This window comes from Taudactylus pleione, unplaced genomic scaffold (genome assembly GCF_031769625.1).
Source record: "Taudactylus pleione unplaced genomic scaffold, aTauple2 ptg002171l, whole genome shotgun sequence".
Lineage (NCBI taxonomy): Eukaryota > Metazoa > Chordata > Amphibia > Anura > Myobatrachidae > Taudactylus > Taudactylus pleione.
Window position 1 is genome coordinate 98,544 of NW_028286565.1, and position 16,467 is coordinate 115,010.

The following is a 16,467-nucleotide window of genomic DNA, read 5'->3' on the forward strand; positions in this document are numbered from 1 at the left end:
CGGGACCCCAGAGTCTGTACTAGCCGGACTCTGCGGGCGCCCAGGACTGCTGCCGGATCCACGGGGAGCAGGTAAGGTCGCGGATCACCGCTTGCGGTGATCCGCGCATTTCAAATGCAGTCCTGTGCCTCCGGTCTCAGGGGACAGACCGGAGGCGCCGGCAGTGGCGGCGGGCCCCCCATACCCCGTGTGTCCACTAGACCACCAGGGACTTAACGATCGGTGCAGGGAGCCGGCGTCCCGGGGGTTAATAGCCGGCCAGGGGAGGCAGCCTTCCCTCAGCTCAGCGCGCCTTTCAGTATTCATAGTCTGGCGTTGCTGAGCTGCTTCCTCCGCGGGCCACGCTTCCTCTGAGGTCTCCAGCGGCCATTTTATCTCTGTGGTGCAGCAGAAATCTCTCAGGATGGCAGTGAGTCCAGTCCCCCTGCGTACCTCACCATCAGGTCAGTGTACACAGCGCTGTAGCCTTCCCAGACACTGAATCTGGGTAAGTTGAATGCAGTGTAATAGTGCAGTATATTATATGACATGCTTATGTATATATGTATATATCTGCATTGTATGTGACTTATGCTAGTGCTGACTGTCTGTACTTTATTCTCTCACCTGTCAGTGTATATCTATCCCTTTTCTTTATCTGCCCTAATACAGCTGTACTTAGGGTGGTTCTGAGACCTCACATTTATATACTTGTTAATATTTGTGAGGTTTGTCACATACTGTTGCGTGCTGCACGTTGCCATATTTTAGATGGAACTGTGTGTTGCATACGCTGAAAATGGGTCCCTGCAGCTAATTTTTGGCATCAGTCAGGACCAGTATAGCGCTGCTTAATATTTCCGCCAAGATTGGTCAGATATGTCTGACCAGGAGATAGAGCGTTATACTGCACCCATTTTTACTATCCTGCAAGTCATGTGCTGCAGGTGTTAGTGCGGAGGATTTGACTCATAAAGGGTTCTGTATGTGGCGTCATCTGGTGCCGGCCTCTTTCACGACCCCCTTGGGCGGTTTGTTTTCTCGGGATCCTCTCAATTGCGGATCGCCGGGTGGGCCCCATTGTTGTACCTCACTTGGGGTTACTTCACCATACTGCCCTTTTCATCTCAGGGTATCTCGCAGCTTCTTGCACTCTTCCCCTGTGACACAGACTACCGCTCCCTGCAGGGGTTTTTCGCAGTATATGAATTCCCCCTGGTGCCACAATAGTCTGTCATTCCCCTTGCAGGGATTACCACAACAGCCACCCTGGGTGGATGTCGTTTTCTACGAAACGCTAATTGGCGTGGTTGACGCCCTGTGGTTACTTCCCAGTTGGCTCTGCCGTGAACTGGGTACTGTTCGGGGCTCTTTCCCTCTTACACGGGGGGAAGCCTATTTCAGGTATTATTATCCCTGCTTTAGGGCTGGTAACAGGTCCATTCTGGTTAGAGTGAATGTTGACCTGCACCTGTATCATACACCCTCAGTATTGCGTGCCTTCGGGTTACCTGTTGCTGACTAGCGGGTGGATCGCATGGCGGGACTCTGGCTGTTGCCAGATAGGAGGTATTACAACAGTGTTTGGCCTCCTGTCCCAAATTCCCTGAGGGTCATCACGAGCCCCTCCTGGGGGGGATGGGCGTGTTACTCGTCTGATTACAGACGTTACTACGCCTCCCATTCCTGCGTGGTCGGATTCTTCGGATCCGTAGGTGGTAACTCTGCCTGAAATCAGTATACTTGCTTTCAGGAGTTGTTACCCATCCTACCATGGCTATAGCATGGTTGGTTAATACTATTGCATATTGGGTTGATGCATTTGTAACGTTTTTTCCCCTCCAACACGTCGGGGGTTCAAATGTATTTGGTCGCTCACGTAATATATGCTGTTGTCATAGGTGGAAATGCCTATATTGGATACCAGTCTCCTAACTTTCAGAGTTCCGGCTGCGACTGTATCCTCCGTAATACCCTATGGCTGCGCTCTGGGAATGCAGAGGTGCAGATACCATCTTTAGGGTTGATATTGTTTGGTCCTGACCTTGACAAGATTGTAGTAACATTGGCAGTATTACTAACGACAAGTTTACCGCTTTCAGCTATGCCCACTACAAGGCCTCAGACTAAGTCTGTTAAGTCTTTTTTGTCCTCTGGGTCAGCCTAAAGGTCTGTTTCTTCGTAGACTGTCGGCATCTACAAGGGCCGACATATCCAGTACCGAGCAGGCCTGGACTGCCAGCCGATCCTGCTTCTGAACCTACGGATATCTCTTCAGTCTGACGGGACAGGCCTACAACTGGGAGATACCGATTTTCTCAGTTCGCCCGGTATTGGTGTCAAGTTGCCGCGGCTACGTGGGTAGGAGGGTACGCCCTCTTTACAAGGGCCTTACAGATCCAGAAAGCTATGCAGTTGTTGCGGTAAGCGGAGCTCATTAGGCCATCCCCACTATCTCAGTGAGGGACTGGTTGTTCTGTTTTCTTTCTGGTGCGGTGGCTGAATGGTCCTCTTTGGCCTATTCTCTGTCTCAAATTCCCTGAACCAGTTCCTAAAGCTACCTGGGCTCAGGAGGAAATCCCTATGCTCCATCATACGATGTTTGGAACCTGGGGACTTTAGGGTATCACTGGATATACAGGACGCGTGCCTACGGGTACTTACAGAGACCTTTCCTCAGCATGGGCTGAGGTTTGCTGTATCACAGCAACACTTACAATTTTTCGGGCTCTGCCTGTTGGGACTGTCCTCAGCCCCACAGGGGTTTACCAGCGTTTTGGATTTTCTGACAGTTCTTCTGTTCAGTATATCCCAATGCTCCTGTACCTGGACGGCCTCCTGCTCTTAGCGGGATCACCGGGGTACTTTACGGCCAGGTCAGGATGACTGTGGCTTCTTCAGGGTGCAGACGTTTAATCAACGGGGAAAAAGTCCTCCCTGCATCCCTCTCTGGGTATTCTTCATCTAGGATCCCTGCTGGATTCTCAGAATCTGAGAATTCTTCTGGCGTAAGACGGAATCTCCTCTCTTCCATTAGGAGTACATGGTTGTCTGCGCAGTCGACAGATGTCTTTACACTCTGGGATGCATGGTGGAATGGGCTTAGTTCCATTCCAGGCCTTTCCATAATTGGCTCATCTCCAGATGGAATGAGTTTTTTCTGTCGGATAACTGTTCAAACGATGATGCTCTCTCCGGAGGCAAGTCGGTCCCTGTCCGGGTGGCTATGGCCATCTCGTCCAGGGTTTTCTTTGCTAGGGACAGTGTCTGGATCGAATCCTTTTCAGTGCAGTTGGACGTCTGTCGATTCCACCCTGTCAATTAACTTACTCTGGCATAACTCTTGTTTTCCGGTGAACCTGAAAAGGTTCAGTCCGACAGGGTCAGGACAGTGGCTTCCTTTTTAGCAACACTGTTCGTTGGGTGGCAATGACAGGTATGTCACATATTCGGACATAGTCCGAGGGTCTCCTCCCGACCATCTCGGCAGCGTTCATTTCAGGAGCTCTCCATTGGGAAGCGGGAGTCCTCAGCCGTCACGACGTGCATCCCGGGGACTAGTCTCTTCCCCAAGAGAGGTTTCATCTCCTGGTGAGCAGGGGGGGCCCCCCTGAGGTGACCCTCATGGCCTTCTGACTTTATCACACTATGATGTTACAGTTCAGCTCTGGGGATTCTGAAGCAAACTTCAGCGACTCTTTGTCGGTGAAGTGGTCCTTCCACTTTGTGTACCTGTGTTCTCCGGTCTCCCTTCTTCCTCGAGGTCTTTGGAAGTGTTTTCAATCGAGACGGAGATGCTTTCCTGCTGGTGGCTCCTGATTGTCCCAGATGTCAGGGGTACTTGGATCTTCGGAGTCTCTACATCGATACTCCATCCCTGATGCTTCACTGCCCGGACCTGTTGTCTCAGGGTCCTTGGTTTTGCCTTGGACCTGGGTCGTTTGTCTTTGACTGTGTCCTTACAGTGGTCTTACGGCTTCCCTGGCTTTGTCATCGTTGGAATGATTAGAGCACATGGATCCGCTTTTGCTGGGACCTACCACAAACTGTGGCAGCCATAAATCTTATGGTATTGTACCTGTCGATACAATCCTCCGGTGTCCAGGATTTCCAGATATTCTGGCATTCCTTCCGGCTGGCTTGGGTTTCACACTTGGCCTGGTCTTCCTGACAGTGCGGATCTCTACACTGTCAGTATGGTTAAGATATGGAATTGCTTCACTCTGGTATCCAGTTCATCCTTTGGAGTGTTTTCTTGATTATGCCTCCATTTGTCCTCCCTAGGGACTCCTTGGGAGTAAGTAGTGGTTCTTCGTTACCTCCGGGGACAGTCAATGGAACCGCTGGTTGTGATAGCCATTACATGGTCTATTGCTTAGGCTCTCTCTTTCTCTCAGGGTGTTTATATCAACCAGGAGAGTGTCTGAATTGGGAGCGTTCTCATGTGGCTCCCTCTTCTGGAGGGCATCATGTCAGGGTGGGAGTTGCTCTCGCCCTGTGTTTCTTCTTAGTGGTTTTCAGGTTCCATATTATTCTGGAACTTATGGTACGGCCATTCTGTCCCCAGTCCTCTCGGCTGGTGTGGCCTCATTGACTGTGGTCTGGCCTCTTTGGATTTATGTGATCCGTTCAGGTTCCTTACGGAAATCGGACTCCTTATTGGTGGTCTGAAATTTCTGGTTTTCACAGGAAAGGATGGCCGGCCTATAACCAAATGTTGGCTTGGATGGCCTCGTAGGTCTTCCTCAGGGGCCTACCCATGGGTCTTCCTGTTGTTGATGCTTGTTTTTTCTCGGGCCATGTGACCCTCGTGTGCGGCTCGTTGTGGCGCCTCGGCTGTTTTGCCTTACTAGGTGGCCACGTGGTCTTCTGTCCACACCTTTTTAAGGTTCTAGGCATTGGTTTCCTTTGCCTCTCAGGATGCTTCCTTTTTGGCGACGGATTCTCCTCTCAGCACAGGAGCGTCCCCACCCTTGGTTGAACTGCTTTGGGACATCCCCAAGGTCAACCCTGTGGACCCCCTATGGACCCTGAAGTAGAAAACAAGAGATATGGTAAGAACTTACCTTTGTTATCTCTGTTTCTACGAAGTCCATAGGGTCCACAGGGCGCCCGCCCTGACGCACCTGGCTTCATATGGGCTGTGTGGCTGGTCACCGGTTTTCCGTCTCCCATTTCGGTGAGTATGGTTATTGAGTGTTCCAGTTTTCTCTCTCTTTTTCTCTCCTCCTCCAGCCTTTGGCTACTTACAAACTGAGGTGCCTCTGGCTTGGGGGTGGGGTTATAGGGAGAGTGGACCCAGTGCATCCTGGGAGCTAAAAGCTTTAACTGCGTGGTGCCCGGATTTGGTTCCCAACCTATACCCCAAGGTCAACCCTGTGGACCCTATGGACTTCGTAGAAACAGAGATAACAAAGGTAAGTTCTTACCATATCTCTTGTTATATTGGTATGTAGGAGGATTATTACGCTGTAGTGCTGGGTAACTGTAGTATATTGGTATGTAGGGGTATTGGGGGATTATTACTCTGTAGAGCTGGGTAATGGTAGTATATAGGGGTATTGGAGGATTATTACGCGGTAGTGCTGGGTAACGGTAGTATATTGGTATGTAGGGGGTATTGGGGGATTATTACGCTGTAGTGCTGGGTAACGGTAGTATATTGGTATGTAGGGGTATTGGGGGATTATTACTCTGTAGTGCTGGGTAACGGTAGTATATTGGTATGTAGGGGTATTGGGGGGGTTATTACGCGGTAGTGCTGGGTAACGGTAGTATATTGGTATATAGGGGTGTTGGGGGATTATTACGCGGTAGTGCTGGGTAACAGTAGTATATTGGTATGTAGGGGTATTGGTGGATTATTACGCGGTAATGCTGGGTAACGGTAGTAAATTGGTATGTAGGGGTATTGGGGGATTATTACGCTGTAGTGCTGGGTAACGGTAGTATATTGGTATGTAGGGGTATTGGTGGATTATTACGCGGTAATGCTGGGTAACGGTAGTAAATTGGTATGTAGGGGTATTGGGGGATTATTACGCTGTAGTGCTGGGTAACGGTAGTATATTGGTATGTAGGGGTATTGGTGGATTATTACGCGGTAATGCTGGGTAACGGTAGTATATTGGTATGTAGGGGTATTGGGGGATTATTACGCGGTAGTGCTGGGTAACGGTAGTATATTGGTATATAGGGGTGTTGGGGGATTATTACGCGGTAGTGCTGGGTAACGGTAGTATATTGGTATATAGGGGTATTGGGGGATTATTACGCTGTAGTGCTGGGTAACGGTAGTATATTGGTATGTAGGGCTATTGGAGGATTATTACGTGGTAGTGCTGGGTAACGGTAGTATATTGGTATGTAGGGGTATTGGGGGAATATTACGCGGTAGTGCTGGGTAACGGTAGTATATTGGTATGTAGGGGTATTGGGGGGTTATTACGCGGTAGTGCTGGGTAACGGTAGTATAATGGTATGTAGGGGTATTGGAGGATCATTACGCTGTAGTGCTGGGTAACGGTAGTATAATGGTATGTAGGGGTATTGGGGGAATATTACGCGGTAGTGCTGGGTAATGGTAGTATATTGGTATGTAGGGGTATTGGGGGATCATTACGCGGTAGTGCTGGGTAACGGTAGTATATTGGTATGTAGGGGTATTGGGGGATTATTACGCTGTAGTGCTGGGTAACGGTAGTATATTGGTATGTAGGGGTATTGGGGGATTATTACGCTGTAGTGCTGGGTAACGGTAGTATATTGGTATGTAGGGGTATTGGGGTTATTACGCGGTAGTGCTGGGTAATGGTAGTATATTGGTATATAGGGGTATTGGGGGGGTTATTACGCGGTAGTGCTGGGTAACGGTAGTATATTGGTATGTAGGGGGATTTGGGGGATTATTACGCGGTAGTGCTGGGTAACGGTAGTATATTGGTATATAGGGGTATTGGAGGATTATTACGTGGTAGTGCTGGGTAACGGTAGTATATTGGTATGTAGGGGTATTGGTGGATTATTACGCGGTAATGCTGGGTAACGGTAGTATATTGGTATGTAGGGGTATTGGGGTTATTACGCGGTAGTGCTGGGTAATGGTAGTATATTGGTATATAGGGGTATTGGGGGGGTTATTACGCGGTAGTGCTGGGTAACGGTAGTATATTTGTATGTAGGGGGATTTGGGGGATTATTACGCGGTAGTGCTGGGTAACGGTAGTATATTGGTATATAGGGGTATTGGAGGATTATTACGTGGTAGTGCTGGGTAACGGTAGTATATTGGTATGTAGGGGTATTGGTGGATTATTACGCGGTAATGCTGGGTAACGGTAGTAAATTGGTATGTAGGGGTATTGGGGGATTATTACGCTGTAGTGCTGGGTAACGGTAGTATATTGGTATGTAGGGGTATTGGGGGATTATTACGTGGTAGTGCTGGGTAACGGTAGTATATTGGTATGTAGGGGTATTGGGGGGGTTATTACGCGGTAGTGCTGGGTAACTGGAGTATATTGGTATATAGGGGTGTTGGGGGATTATTACGCTGTAGTGCTGGGTAACGGTAGTATATTGGTATGTAGGGGTATTGGGGTTATTACGCGGTAGTGCTGGGTAATGGTAGTATATTGGTATATAGGGGTATTGGGGGGGTTATTACGCGGTAGTGCTGGGTAACGGTAGTATATTGGTATGTAGGGGGATTTGGGGGATTATTACGCGGTAGTGCTGGGTAACGGTAGTATATTGGTATATAGGGGTATTGGAGGATTATTACGTGGTAGTGCTGGGTAACGGTAGTATATTGGTATGTAGGGGTATTGGTGGATTATTACGCTGTAGTGCTGGGTAACGGTAGTATATTGGTATATAGGGGTATTGGGGGATTATTACGCTGTAGTGCTGGGTAACGGTAGTATATTGGTATGTAGGGTATTGGGGGATTATTACGTGGTAGTGCTGGGTAACGGTAGTATATTGGTATGTAGGGGTATTGGGGGGGTTATTACGCGGTAGTGCTGGGTAACGGGAGTATATTGGTATATAGGGGTGTTGGGGGATTATTACGCGGTAGTGCTGGGTAACGGTAGTATATTGGTATATAGGGGTGTTGGGGGATTATTACGCGGTAGTGCAGGGTAACGGTAGTATATTGGTATGTAGGGGTATTGGGGGATTATTACGCTGTAGTGCTGGGTAATGGTAGTATATTGGTATGTAGGGGTATTGGTGGATTATTACGCGGTAATGCTGGGTAACGGTAGTATATTGGTATATAGGGGTATTGGGGGATTATTACGCTGTAGTGCTGGGTAACGGTAGTATATTGGTATATAGGGGTATTGGGGGGTTATTACGCTGTAGTGCTGGGTAACGGTAGTATATTGGTATATAGGGCTATTGGAGGATTATTACGCTGTAGTGCTGGGTAACGGTAGTATATTGGTATGTAGGGGTATTGGGGGGTTATTACGCGGTAGTGCTGGGTAACGGTAGTATAATGGTATGTAGGGGTATTGGGGGAATATTACGCGGTAGTGCTGGGTAACGGTAGTATATTGGTATGTAGGGGTGTTGGGGGATTATTACGCGGTAGTGCAGGGTAACGGTAGTATATTGGTATGTAGGGCTATTGGAGGATTATTACGTGGTAGTGCTGGGTAACGGTAGTATATTGGTATATAGGGCTATTGGAGGATTATTACGTGGTAGTGCTGGGTAACGGTAGTATATTGGTATGTAGGGGTATTGGGGGGTTATTACGCGGTAGTGCTGGGTAACGGTAGTATAATGGTATGTAGGGGTATTGGAGGATCATTACGCTGTAGTGCTGGGTAACGGTAGTATAATGGTATGTAGGGGTATTGGGGGAATATTACGCGGTAGTGCTGGGTAATGGTAGTATATTGGTATGTAGGGGTATTGGGGGATTATTACGCTGTAGTGCTGGGTAACGGTAGTATATTGGTATGTAGGGGTATTGGGGGGGTTATTACGCGGTAGTGCTGGGTAACGGTAGTATATTGGTATGTAGGGGTATTGGGGGATTATTACGCTGTAGTGCTGGGTAACGGTAGTATATTGGTATGTTGGGGTATTGGTGGATTATTACGCGGTAATGCTGGGTAACGGTAGTAAATTGGTATGTAGGGGTATTGGGGGATTATTACGCTGTAGTGCTGGGTAACGGTAGTATATTGGTATGTAGGGGTATTGGGGGGGTTATTACGCGGTAATGCTGGGTAACGGTAGTAAATTGGTATGTAGGGGTATTGGGGGATTATTACGCTGTAGTGCTGGGTAACGGTAGTATATTGGTATGTAGGGGTATTGGGGGGGGGTTATTACGCTGTAGTGCTGGGTAACGGTAGTATAATGGTATGTAGGGGTATTGGGGGATTATTACGCTGTAGTGCTGGGTAACGGTAGTATAATGGTATGTAGGGGTATTGGAGGATCATTACACTGTAGTGCTGGGTAACGGTAGTATATTGGTATGTAGGGGTATTGGAGGATTATTACGCTGTAGTGCTGGGTAACGGTAGTATAATGGTATCTAGTGGTATTGGAGGATTATTACGCGGTAGTGCTGGGTAACGGTAGTATATTGGTATATAGGGGTATTGGGGGATTATTACGCTGTAGTGCTGGGTAACGGTAGTATATTGGTATATAGGGCTATTGGAGGATTATTACGTGGTAGTGCTGGGTAACGGTAGTATATTGGTATGTAGGGGTATTGGGGGAATATTACGCGGTAGTGCTGGGTAATGGTAGTATATTGGTATATAGGGGTATTGGGGGATTATTACGCTGTAGTGCTGGGTAACGGTAGTATATTGGTATGTATGGGTATTGGGGTTATTACGCGGTAGTTCTGGGTAACGGTAGTATATTGGTATATAGGGCTATTGGAGGATTATTACGCTGTAGTGCTGGGTAACGGTAGTATATAGGGGTATTTGGGGATTATTACGCGGTAGTGCTGGGTAACGGTAGTATATTGGTATATAGGGGTATTGGGGGATTATTACGCTGTAGTGCTGGGTAACGGTAGTATATTGGTATATAGGGCTATTGGAGGATTATTACGTGGTAGTGCTGGGTAACGGTAGTATATTGGTATGTAGAGGTATTGGAGGATCTTTACGCTGTAGTGCTGGGTAACGGTAGTATATTGGTATATAGGGGTATTGGAGGATCATTACGCGGTAGTGCTGGGTAACGGTAGTATATTGGTATGTAGGGGTATTGGAGGATCATTACACTGTAGTGCTGGGTAACGGTAGTATATTGGTATATAGGGGTGTTGGGGGATTATTACGCGGTAGTGCTGGGTAACGGTAGTATATTGGTATATAGGGGTATTGGGGGATTATTACGCTATAGTGCTGGGTAACGGTAGTATATTGGTATGTATGGGTATTGGGGTTATTACGCGGTAGTTCTGGGTAACGGTAGTATATTGGTAGATAGGGTTATTGGAGGATTATTACGTGGTAGTGCTGGGTAACGGTAGTATATTGGTATATAGGGCTATTGGAGGATTATTACGCGGTAGTGCTGGGTAACGGTAGTATATTGGTATGTAGGGGTATTGGGGGAATATTACGCGGTAGTGCTGGGTAACGGTAGTATATTGGTATGTAGGGGTATTGGGATTATTACGCGGTAGTGCTGGGTAAGGGTAGTATATTGGTATGTAGGGGTATTGGGGGATTATTACGCGGTAGTGCTGGGTAATGGTAGTATATTGGTATGTAGGGGTATTGGAGGATTATTACGCGGTAGTGCTGGGTAACGGTAGTATATTGGTATGTAGGGGTATTGGGGGATTATTACGCGGTAGTGCTGGGTAACGGTAGTATATTGGTATGTAGGGGTATTGGGGGATTATTACGCGGTAGTGCTGGGTAACGGTAGTATATTGGTATATAGGGGTATTGGGGGATTATTACGCTGTAGTGCTGGGTAACGGTAGTATATTGGTATGTAGGGGTATTGGGGGATTATTACGCGGTAGTGCTGGGTAACGGTAGTATTTTGGTAAGTAGGGGTATTGGAGGATTATTACGCGGTAGTGCTGGGTAATGGTAGTATATTGGTATGTAGTGGTATTGGGGGATTATTACGCGGTAGTGCTGGGTAACGGTAGTATATTGGTATGTAGGGGTATTGGGGGATTATTAGGCGGTAGTGCTGGGTAACGGTAGTATATTGGTATATAGGGGTATTGGGCGATTATTAGGCGGTAGTGCTGGGTAACGGTAGTATATTGGTATGTAGGGGTATTGGAGGATTATTATGCGGTAGTGCTGGGTAACGGTAGTATATTGGTATGTAGGGGTATTGGAGGATTATTACGCGGTAGTGCTGGGTAACGGTAGTATATTGGTATGTAGGGGTATTGGGGGAATATTACGCGGTAGTGCTGGGTAACGGTAGTATATTGGTATGTAGGGGTATTGGGCGATTATTAGGCGGTAGTGCTGGGTAACGGTAGTATATTGGTATATAGGGGTATTGGAGGATTTTTACGCGGTAGTGCTGGGTAACGGTAGTATATTGGTATATAGGGGTATTGGAGGATTTTTACGCGGTAGTGCTGGGTAACGGTAGTATATTGGTATGTAGGGGTATTGGAGGATTTTTACGCGGTAGTGCTGGGTAACGGTAGTATATTGGTATGTAGGGGTATTGGAGGATTTTTACGCGGTAGTGCTGGGTAACGGTAGTATATTGGTATGTAGGGGTATTGGGGGGTTATTACGCGGTAGTGCTGGGTAACGGTAGTATATTGGTATGTAGGGGTATTGGAGGATTATTACGCGGTAGTGCTGGGTAACGGTAGTATATTGGTATGTAGGGGTATTGGGGGATTATTACGCTGTAGTGCTGGGTAACGGTAGTATATTGGTATATAGGGGTATTGGAGGATTATTACGCGGTAGTGCTGGGTAACGGTAGTATATTGGTATGTAGGGGTATTGGTGGATTATTACGCTGTAGTGCTTGGTAACGGTAGTATATTGGTATGTAGGGGTATTGGAGGATTATTACGCGGTATTGCTGGGTAACGGTAGTATATTGGTATGTAGGGGTATTGGGCGATTATTAGGCGGTAGTGCTGGGTAACGGTAGTATATTGGTATCTAGTGGTATTGGAGGATTATTATGCGGTAGTGCTGGGTAACGGTAGTATATTGGTATATAGGGGTATTGGAGGATTATTACGCTGTAGTGCTGGGTAACGGTAGTATAATGGTATCTAGTGGTATTGGAGGATTATTATGCGGTAGTGCTGGGTAACGGTAGTATATTGGTGTATAGGGGTATTGGGGGATTATTACGTGGTAGTGCTGGGTAACGGTAGTATATTGGTATATAGGGGTATTGGAGGATTATTACGCGGTAGTACTGGGTAACGGTAGTATATTGGTATGTAGGGGTATTGGGGGGTTATTACGCGGTAGTGCTGGGTAACGGTAGTATATTGGTATGTAGGGGTATTGGGGGATTATTACGCGGTAGTGCTGGGTAACGGTAGTATATTGGTATGTAGGGGTATTGGGGGATTATTACGCTGTAGTGCTGGGTAACGGTAGTATATTGGTATGTAGGGTATTGGAGGATTATTACGCGGTAGTGCTGGGTAACGGTAGTATATTGGTATATAGGGGTATTGGAGGATTATTCCGCGGTAGTACTGGGTAACGGTAGTATATTGGTATGTAGGGGTATTGGGGGGTTATTACGCGGTAGTGCTGGGTAACGGTAGTATATTGGTATGTAGGGGTATTGGGGGATTATTACGCGGTAGTGCTGGGTAACGGTAGTATATTGGTATGTAGGGGTATTGGGGGATTATTACGCTGTAGTGCTGGGTAACGGTAGTATATTGGTATGTAGGGTATTGGAGGATTATTACGCGGTAGTGCTGGGTAACGGTAGTATATTGGTATGTAGGGGTACTGGGGGATTATTATGCGGTAGTGCTGGGTAACGGTAGTTTATTGGTTTATAGGGGTACTGGGGGAGTATTAGGCGGTAGTGCTGGGTAACGGTAGTATATTGGTATGTAGGGGGATTATTACGCGGTAGTGCTGGTTAACGGTATTATATTGGTATGTAGGGTATTGGAGGATTATTACGCGGTAGTGCTGGGTAACGGTAGTATATTGGTATATAGGGGTATTGGAGGATTATTATGCGGTAGTGCTGGGTAACGGTAGTTTATTGGTTTATAGGGGTACTGGGGGAGTATTAGGCGGTAGTGCTGGGTAACGGTAGTATATTGGTATGTAGGGGGATTATTACGCGGTAGTGCTGGTTAACGGTATTATATTGGTATGTAGGGGTATTGGGGTATTATTACGCTGTAGTGCTGGGTAACGGTAGTATATTGGTATATAGGGGTATTGGAGGATTATTACGTGGTACTGCTGGGTAACGGTAGTATATTGGTATGTAGGGGTATTGGGGGATTATTACGCGGTAGTGCTGGGTAACGGTAGTATATTGGTGTATAGGGGTATTGGGGGATTATTACGTGGTAGTGCTGGGTAACGGTAGTATATTGGTATATAGGGCTATTGGAGGATTATTACGCGGTAGTGCTGGGTAACGGTAGTATATTGGTATATAGGGGTATTGGAGGATTATTACGCGGTAGTGCTGGGTAACGGTAGTATATTGGTATATAGGAGTATTGGAGGATTATTACGCGGTAGTGCTGGGTAACGGTAGTATATTGGTATGTAGGGGTATTGGGGGATTATTACGCGGTAGTGCTGGGTAACGGTAGTATATTGGTATATAGGGGTATTGGAGGATTATTACGCGGTAGTGCTGGGTAACGGTAGTATATTGGTATATAGGGGTATTGGGGGGTTTATTACGCGGTAGTGCTGGGTAACGGTAGTATATTGGTATATAGGGGTATTGGGGGATTATTACGCTGTAGTGCTGGGTAACGGTAGTATATTGGTATATAGGGGTATTGGGGGATTATTACGTGGTAGTGCTGGGTAACGGTAGTATATTGGTATGTAGGGGTATTGGGGGATTATTACGCGGTAGTGCTGGGTAACGGTAGTATATTGGTATGCATGGTTATTGGGGTTATTACGTGGTAGTGCTGGGTAATGGTAGTATATTGGTATATAGAGGTATTGGGGGATTATTACGCGGTAGTACTGGGTAACGGTAGTATATTGGTATATAGAGGTATTGGGGGATTATTACGCGGTAGTACTGGGTAACGGTAGTATATTGGTATGTAGGGGTATTGGGATTATTACGCGGTAGTGCTGGGTAACGGTAGTATATTGGTATGTAGGGGGTATTGGGGGATTATTACGCGGTAGTGCTGGGTAACGGTAGTATGTTGGTATGTAGGGGTATTGGGGGGGTTATTACGCGGTAGTGCTGGGTAACGGTAGTATATTGGTATGTAGGGGTATTGGGGGGTTATTACGCGGTAGTGCTGGGTAACGGTAGTATATTGGTATATAGGGGTATTGGGGGATTATTACGCTGTAGTGCTGGGTAACGGTAGTATATTGGTATGTAGGGGTATTGGAGGATTATTACGCGGTAGTGCTGGGTAACGGTAGTATATTGGTATGTAGGGGTATTGGGGGGTTATTACGCGGTAGTGCTGCGTAACGGTAGTATATTGGTATATAGGGGTATTTGGGGATTATTACGCTGTAGTGCTGGGTAACGGTAGTATATTGGTATATAGGGGTATTGGAGGATTATTACGCTGTAGTGCTGGGTAACGGTAGTATATTGGTATGTATGGGTATTGGGGTTATTACGCGGTAGTGCTGGGTAATGGTAGTATATTGGTATATAGAGGTATTGGGGGATTATTACGCGGTAGTGCTGGGTAACGGTAGTATATTGGTATGTAGGGGTATTGGGGGATTATTACGCGGTAGTGCTGGGTAATGGTAGTATATAGGGGTATTGGAGGATTATTACGCGGTAGTGCTGGGTAACGGTGGTATATTGGTATGTATGGGTATTGGGGTTATTACGCGGTTTTGCTGGGTAATGGTAGTATATTGGTATATAGAGGTATTGGGGGATTATTACGCGGTAGTGCTGGGTAACGGTAGTATATTGGTATGTAGGGGTATTTGAGGATTATTACGCGGTAGTGCTGGGTAACGGTAGTATATTGGTATGTAGGGGTATTGGGGGATTATTACGCGGTAGTGCTGGGTAACGGTAGTATATTGGTATGTAGGGGTATTGGGGGATTATTACGCGGTAGTGCTGGGTAACGGTAGTATATTGGTATGTATGGGTATTGGGGTTATTACGCGGTAGTGCTGGGTAATGGTAGTATATTGGTATATAGAGGTATTGGGGGATTATTACGCGGTAGTACTGGGTAACGGTAGTATATTGGTATGTAGGGGTATTGGGGGATTATTACGCGGTAGTGCTGGGTAACGGTAGTATATTGGTATGTATGGGTATTGGGGTTATTACGCGGTAGTGCTGGGTAATGGTAGTATATTGGTATATAGAGGTATTGGGGGATTATTACGCGGTAGTGCTGGGTAACGGTAGTATATTGGTATGTAGGGGTATTGGGATTATTACGCTGTAGTGCTGGGTAACGGTAGTATATTGGTATATAGGGGTATTGGAGGATTATTACGCGGTAGTGCTTGGTAACGGTAGTATATTGGTATATAGGGATATTGGAGGATTATTACGTGGTAGTGCTGGGTAATGGTAGTATATTGGTATATAGGGATATTGGAGGATTATTACGTGGTAGTGCTGGGTAATGGTAATATATAGGGGTATTGGGGGATTATTACGCTGTAGTGCTGGGTAACGGTAGTATATTGGTATATAGGGGTATTGGGGGATTATTACGCTGTAGTGCTGGGTAATGGTAGTATATTGGTATATAGGGGTATTGGGGGATTATTACGCTGTAGTGCTGGGTAACGGTAGTATATTGGTATGTAGGGGTATTGGGGGGTTATTACGCGGTAGTGCTCGGTAACGGTAGTATATTGGTATATAGGGGTATTGGGGGGTTATTACGCTGTAGTGCTGGGTAACGGTAGTATATTGGTATGTAGGGGTATTGGGGGGTTATTACGCGGTAGTGCTGGGTAATGGTAGTATATTGGTATGTAGAGGTTTTGGGGGATTATTACGCGGTAGTGCTGGGTAATGGTTGTATATTGGTATGTAGAGGTATTGGGGGATTATTACGCGGTAGTGCTGGGTAACGGTAGTTTCTACTTCAGGGTCCATAGGGGGTCCACAGGGTTGACCTTGGGGGTTATAGCTGGAACAGGATCCATGGGCACCACACAGTTAAGCTTTTAGCTCCCAGGATGCACTTGGGTCCTCCTCTATACCCCGCCCCCGAGCCACAGGCACCCCAGTGTAAGCTGGTGCCCGGCCGGAGTCGGTCACCGCGCAGGGGGGCTGCAGGAGCAGCCC

General features: G+C 46.8%; 1 protein-coding gene across 1 annotated transcript in view; it reads left to right on the forward strand.

Moving 5' to 3' along the window:
* AUP1 (AUP1 lipid droplet regulating VLDL assembly factor) overlaps positions 1–16,467 on the forward strand; it is an 80,992-nt gene that overhangs the window by 21,283 nt on the left and 43,242 nt on the right. The window lies entirely within an intron of this gene.